Here is a 7,607-nt window from a genome sequence, read left to right as displayed (position 1 = left end):
TGATGGAGATAAATGTCAGCTTTATTTTAACAGATGGCATAAGGATTTGCATACACACTCTTCGACCCACCGTGTCTATCTGTCACATTACATACCTAAGGAATTGCTATGCCTATCTTAAGCTGAGATAAATGACACATTGTGTAACTTCATTTCATGTGCGGGTGCATCTTAGGATCTAGAGGCAGCATGGAGGGATACGTCAATGTGGGTCCTGAGGATGTAGAGGCAGCATGGAGGGATACGTCAATGTGGGTCCTGAGGATGTAGAGGCAGCATGGAGGGATACATCAATGTGGGTCCTGAGGATGTAGAGGCAGCATGGAGGGATACGTCAATGTGGGTCCTGAGGATGTAGAGGCAGCATGGAGGGATACGTCAATGTGGGTCCTGAGGATGTAGAGGCAGCATGGAGGGATACGTCAATGTGGGTCCTGAGGATGTAGAGGCAGCATGGAGGGATACGTCAATGTGGGTCCTGAGGATGTAGAGGCAGCATGGAGGGATACGTCAATGTGGGTCCTGAGGATGTAGAGGCAGCATGGAGGGATACGTCAATGTGGGTCCTGAGGATCAATAGTATGTGCATGTTCATACAGTATGCATGAGTAAGAGACAGTATCAGCAGTGAGGGTAGGGCTCAATGGCGTGGTGACAAACCATTCCATCCCAAAACAGTCTGCAGTGACATTATGTTAGGCCTGACACCATTAGAACAGAGGAGGGGAGGGACGAAGAGAGGACAGCATGGGAAAGAGGCAGTCTTCCGGTCCTTTAACTAACCTCCTGGCCCGCTACCATATCCTGTAGGCATTATAATGATGACTGTGCACCGGGATGGTCCAATCTCGGTAGAGCAGCGTTCTGCCATGCTCCAAACCCACTGACCTGGCGATCGGCGGCTAGTCGTTTAGCAAAAGGAGAGAGAAATAAAGGATGGATATTTAAGCAATAAGGCCGGAGAGGGTGTGGTATTTGGCCAATATACCACGGCTAAGGGCTGTTCTTAGGCATGACGCAGCCCTTAGCTGTGGTATATTGGCAAAATTTACCACAAACCCCTGAGGTGCCTTATTGCTATTATAAACTGATTGCCAACGTAATTAGAGCAGTAAAAATAAATGTTTTGTCATACCCGCGGCTGTCAGCGAATCAGCATTCACGGCTCGAACCACCCAGTTTATAATTATAGATGAAGCGCAAGGCAAGCTGCACAAACACAGCTCTGTTCACTAAGTGAAGCCAGAGACCCTGAGCAGAGAAGAGAGCAGTTGCCGTTTCACAGGAAAAGCATGAGATACTGAATTAGACATCAGGACTGTGAAAACATCTCTCCCTGCTAAAATAGAACAATATCCTCCCCAGGCTCTATCTATCTACGAGGCAAGCAGGACATGAGAAAGGCTGGGTGGGACAGAATTAGGTGTAAGTAACATTTGTTTCAAAGGATCGAGTGGAGTTGTTCTGGATAATATGAAGTGGAGTATGCGATAGATAGGAACATGGAATGTCTACACTGGCAGATTGTTTGGTAGCGAGATGGTGTAAGGCAGAAAGAAGTTGCCTGTAGAGTGTTAGCTAGGTCGAGCAGGGAGGTCAGAGGTCAGCCACAGAGACAATAAAGGCATTCATGACAGATAATTATGGATTTTCACTGGAAATGTCGATGATGGGGGCAAAGAAAAATCTGGGATTATAATGAGCACAGATCAATTTGAGTCTCTGTAGTTTGAGTTTCTTTAATTTGAGTCTCTGTAGTTTGAGTCTCTGTAGTAGTGTTTCTCTCTCTCTTCAGTCACTGTATGTATACATGACAATGGGACAGATGGAAGCCATTGCCAAAGGTGAGAGAGGGTTTACAATGTCAGTGATAAGCTCATTATGCATGTATTATAAGGCCTCCTGAAATTGGAGATGAAATTTTCCATGAGAATACGGTGCATACGTCTCTATCCGAGCACATACATGTAAACAATGCACTGAACGATAACCTTTGTTGCCTGCTATTTACCATAGTTTTACTGTCACGTTGCTTAAATGTTGAATACTATGATGATAAACTATGTATTTTAGTATGGTATAAGACATGCTGATTCTGTCAGGCTGTACAGGAACATAAAGCTGACTCTTTACATTCTTAACCAGCTAGTCAATGTAGTTCTACCAACCACCCTCCTGCCCCAGATGTTACACAATGTACCCCCCACAATGCACTTGGGCAATTCAAAGTACAGTGTGTATGTGTGTGCTCGTCTGCGTCTGCCTCAAGAGAAAGGATGTACTCCTTTTGAAGCTAATTTAGCATGCTTAATTTCCAGTATCTCCATGCCAACCCCACTAGGTCAACCAATGAAAGGGCTGTGAGAGTAGGGAGGAGTGGTCTAGATGTACAGTACCCGTCAAAAGTTTGGACACACGTACTCATTCCAGGGTTTTTCTTTATTTGGACTATTTTCTACATTGTAGAATAATAGTGAAAACATCAACACTATGAAATAACACATATGGAATCATGTGTAACCAAAACAAGTGTTAAACAGATTCAATATTTTGAGATTTGAGCTTCACCTGGAATGCTTTTCCAACAGTCTTGAAGGAGTTCCCACATATGCTGAGCGCTTATTGGCTGCTTTTCCTTCACTCTGCGGTCCGACTCATTCCAAACCATCTCAATTGGGTTCAGGTCAGGTGATTGTGGAGGCCAGGTCATCTGATGCAGCACTCCATCACTCTCCTTGGTCAAATAGCCCTTACACAGCCTGGAGGTGTGTTTTGGGTCATTGTCCTGTTGAAAAACAAATGATAGTCGCAATAAGCGCAAACCAGATGGGATGGCGTATCGCTGAAGGATGCTGTGGTAGCCATGCTGGTTAAGCGTGCCTTGAATTCTAAATAAAATAAAATATATTTTGATTTGATTAACACTTTTTTGGTTATTACGTATTTCCATATGTGTTATTTCAAAGTTTTGATGTCTCAATAATATTATACAATGTAGAAACTAGTAAAAGTAAAGAAAAACCCTTGAATGAGTAGGTGTGTCCAAACTTTTGACAGGTACTGTATGTATAAGGGCCCCAATGTGTGAACACACAAATAGGATGATATCTGTAATAATATGTATCATACCATGCTTGGATGTATAATTCTAAATATTACCTCATTCACTCATGATTTGCATAATGGTATCATAAGTGTACCTGCAAATTTGAAATAATCTATTTTAATGTGGTTCTTATGTTGTTATGAAATGTAAAACATGGATATTGCCTCTTAATCCAGTTTGTGCTGTGAAGAAACACAGAGTTAGTCTGGTGTTGTATCTGTCTGGGCACCTTCTGCAGGCAGCACCCCCCCCCCCCTTCATCTCCACCAAAACACACACAAGTGTGAAAAAAGCAACCAATTATTCTCTAATGTATCATCTGTATGTGGTTAATTAAAAGAAAAGAAATTGGCTAATTAGTGTGCACCAGATGGATACTCTGAGCCATGTAGGAGTTTGCAAATTAGGTCACTAGTTCACAAGTGAAGACAGTTAGCTAGTGTAAAGGCAGCAGAACACTTTGCATTTCATATAACACCTTAATAACTAACTGGCTACACTACAATCTATAAAATACAACAAAACATGATTATGGTCCATACATGTTGAAAATTTTCACTGTTACAATATTTGAATAAAAAACATGAGCTGGCACAACACCCAGAAAAATTATTTTATGTGGAGGTGCTGACTAACGGCGAATAAACTATAAACTATAAAAATAAGGAGAGTTGCACACACCATCTATCAACTCCCAGTCGTTTATTGGGTAAATCACCAATGTCTCGGAATCACTCTGCCTGCTTCAGGGTGACGTCAAGAATGCTTGAACCAGGTTATTTAGACAAACAGTGCAATTAGTGCAACCAATAATTATTAAGTTAATTAGAATCAATTGAGTGAAACTGTCAAAAAATAATAGTTCATGGCATATTAAATATATTAGGCTATTGTTATCATATGGAAACATAATTGAATATTGTACATAATATTAGCATCAACATACATTATTGTTGAATTCAATTTCACATATTTAATTGTCTCCTAGTTCATTTCATATTTGTTGGTTCAACCTGAATGCATAATAAGCATCATCAACAGGGGGAACATATTAGGTGTACGCTAATAACCTGTAGAAAGAATATATAAATGTATAAGATTTGTTCATAAAAGAGAGAATTGTTCAAAGTCAATATTCAGACCACTAGGGGTCAATGTTTTTAGATAGGATATCCAGTAAGCCTCCCTTTGTAGCAGTTGGATCTCAAAGTTACTTCCTCTCCTTGTTAGAGCAACACGCTCAATACAATATTTGACAAAATATTTAGGACTGAAGTATAAATAGTGGAATAACAATAGTAAAATGAAACAAATTAGTAAACATATATGATTTATTCTTACATTTGTTTAAAAAACATGCAGGATTAACAATAACACTGTTCATATAAAAATACAAAACATATATTTTAAATGCATCAAAAAAGTGTTGCAGATATGTTGAATTCTTTCCTTGGTAACTTATACATGGATAATACCTGAAAAGTGTGCCCGTATTGTGTAGTCACACAGACTGAGCACATAGGGGATCCTCCTTTAAAAGACAACTGGTCACAGAGAGCTTGTCAGTCACCTCTTCATAACACTGTGAAAGATTCCCTGTGAGCTAACCTGCTGTCACCTCCGCAACACTGTCAGAGAAGTCCCTTTGGTCTCGTGTGCACTCCCGCAGTCACCTCATTGACAGTCAGCGACCTTGCTACTACATTCTACCTGTGAGTTCATGGTGAATGAGGGAGCCATTTCAGTATCATTACATCTTACAATTATCATAACTTTTTTTTATCACAGTCATAATTACAAATATATCAGCTAAGATACCTGGGTCAAATAAGTAGAATCGCATTTTCTTTTTTCCATGACTTCATATACAGTGGGGAGAACAAGTATTTGATACACTGAAAATTTTGCAGGTTTTCCTACTTACAAAGCATGTAGAGGTCTGTAATTTTTATCATAGGTACACTTCAACTGTGAGAGAAGGAATCTAAAACAAAAATCCAGAAAATCACATTGTATGATTTTTAAGTAATTCATTTGCATTTTATTGCATGACATAAGTATTTGATACATCAGAAAAGCAGAACTGAATATTTGGTACAGAAACCTTAGTTTGCAATTACAGAGATCATACGTTTCCTGTAGTTCTTGACCAGGTTTGCACACACTGCAGCAGGGATTTTGGCCCACTCCTCCATACAGACCTTCTCCAGATCCTTCAGGTTTCGGGGCTGTCGCTGGGCAATACGGACTTTCGGCTCCCTCCAAAGATTTTCTATTGGGTTCAGGTCTGGAGACTGGCTAGGCCACTCCAGGACCTTGAGATGCTTCTTACGGAGCCACTCCTTAGTTGCCCTGGCTGTGTGTTTCGGGTCGTTGTCATGCTGGAAGACCCAGCCACGACCCATCTTCAATGCTCTTACTGAGGGAAGGAGGTTGTTGGTCAAGATCTCGCGATACATGGCCCCATCCATCCTCCCCTCAATACGGTGCAGTCGTCCTGTCCCCTTTGCAGAAAAGCATCCCCAAAGAATGATGTTTCCACCTCCATGCTTCACGGTTGGGATGGTGTTCTTGGGGTTGTACTCATCCTTCTATTCCTCCAAACACGGCGAGTGGAGTTTAGAGCAAAAAGCTCTATTTTTGTCTCATCAGACCACATGACCTTCTCCCATTCCTCCTCTGGATCATCCAGATGGTCATTGGCAAACTTCAGACGGGCCTGGACATGCGCTGGCTTGAGCAGGGGGACCTTGCGTGCGATGCAGGATTTTAATCCATGACGGCGTAGTGTGTTACTAATGGTTTTCTTTGAGACTGTGGTCCCAGCTCTCTTCAGGTCATTGACCAGGTCCTGCCGTGTAGTTCTGGGCTGATCCCTCACATTCCTCATGATCATTGATGCCCCACGAGGTGAGATCTTGCATGGAGCCCCAGACCGAGGGTGATTGACCGTCATCTTGAACTTCTTCCATTTTCTAATAATTGTGCCAACAGTTGTTGCCTTCTCACCAAGCTGCTTGGCTATTGTCCTGTAGCCCATCCCAGCCTTGTACAGGTCTACAATTTATCCCTGATGTCCTTACACAGCTCTCTGGTCTTGGCCATTGTGGAGAGGTTGGAGTCTGTTTGATTGAGTGTGTGGACAGGTGTCTTTTATACAGGTAACGAGTTCAAACAGGTGCAGTTAATACAGGTAATGAGTGGAGAACAGGAGGGCTTCTTAAAGAAAAACTAACAGGTCTGTGAGAGCCGGAATTCTTACTGGTTGGTAGGTGATCAAATACTTATGTCATGCAATAAAATGCAAATTAATTACTTAAAAATCATACAATGTGATTTTCTGGATTTTTGTTTTAGATTCCGTCTCTCACAGTTGAAGTGTACCTATGATAAAAATGACAGACCTCTACATGCTTTGTAAGTAGGAAAACCTGCAAAATCGGCAGTGTATCAAATACTTGTTCTCCCCACTGTATCTCCCTAGAATACTGCAGATTGCATTGCTCTTTGGTTTCACACAAATAGCTGATTTGTATGTTCAACATGCACATACTACTGACAAATATTAATATATTTGTTAAACAACAAAAAGAAAATTAAACTAATATAAATTAATGTGCCATTATTTGTGACCCAAAAAGTAATTTTAAAAGTAGTAAGTATATCCAAGTACTGCACAGGTTTATAGCGACTGTGTATTAACTCAAATTATAAACTGGGTGGTTTGAGCCCTGAATTCTGATTGGCTGAAAGCCATGGTATATCAGACCGTATACCACGGGTATGACAAAACGTTTAGTTTTTCTGCTCTAATTACGTTTGTAACCAGTTTATAATAGCAATAAGCTCCTCGGGGTTTGTGATATATGGCCAATATACCACGGCTAAGGGCTGTTCTTAGGCACGACGCAACGCTTCTCAAACTTTCAGAAATGAATGAGCCCATTAATCGGGTAGGGAGCTGCACCCAGCCCACTGGCAGCATGATATTACACTACATGTCATAAAACACAACTCACATAAAGGCACAATATACAATGCCACGCTCCATTAAAACATTTCATTTGAACTAGTACTGGAAGTGCCCTGGAATGTTTTTGCTAACTTATTTTAGCTGTATGGCGCACGCACGCACGCACGCACGCACGCACGCACGCACGCACGCACGCACACACAGTGTCAATGCCTTCCACACCCGGTAAGTAGCCCTTTGTGGAGCCTTAAGGTTCCATTTCCATTATTTCCATATTAAATAGAGACATGGTATGTCTTTGGTACATAGTGCTGAGAGAGGTACTTTCAAACCCTTCAAGTCCCTGGTGTTTCAGGGTTTCCCCTGTTATCTCCATGTTCCTGAGCAACAGTAGGGTACAAAGGACACACATCGGTGATGTGCATCACCTTGGGTTTTCCACTGGAGGGACATATTGTCCTCTCAGTCTGTGCAGATGCTAGACAGTCTCTGGAGGGTTTGGCCCCGGAGAGAGAGGGAGTGTTTGAG

General features: G+C 41.6%; 1 long non-coding RNA gene across 2 annotated transcripts; it reads right to left on the bottom strand.

Annotated features, from left to right (window-relative positions):
* LOC139551799 (uncharacterized) lies at positions 1-5,042 on the bottom strand. 2 transcript variants are annotated; one of them, XR_011670324.1, is made up of 3 exons: positions 2,569-5,042; positions 784-902; positions 1-566 (listed from the first exon to the last, which is right to left on the bottom strand). It is a non-coding gene; the product is annotated as an uncharacterized lncRNA (long non-coding RNA). The 2 variants fall into 2 exon arrangements; XR_011670323.1 differs by having other exon boundaries at positions 784-5,042.
* Positions 5,043-7,607: the final 2,565 nt, after the last annotated feature.

This window comes from Salvelinus alpinus, chromosome 24 (genome assembly GCF_045679555.1).
Source record: "Salvelinus alpinus chromosome 24, SLU_Salpinus.1, whole genome shotgun sequence".
Lineage (NCBI taxonomy): Eukaryota > Metazoa > Chordata > Actinopteri > Salmoniformes > Salmonidae > Salvelinus > Salvelinus alpinus.
Note: the sequence above shows the minus strand (reverse complement) of the source record. Positions and strands in the feature narration are given on the sequence as shown.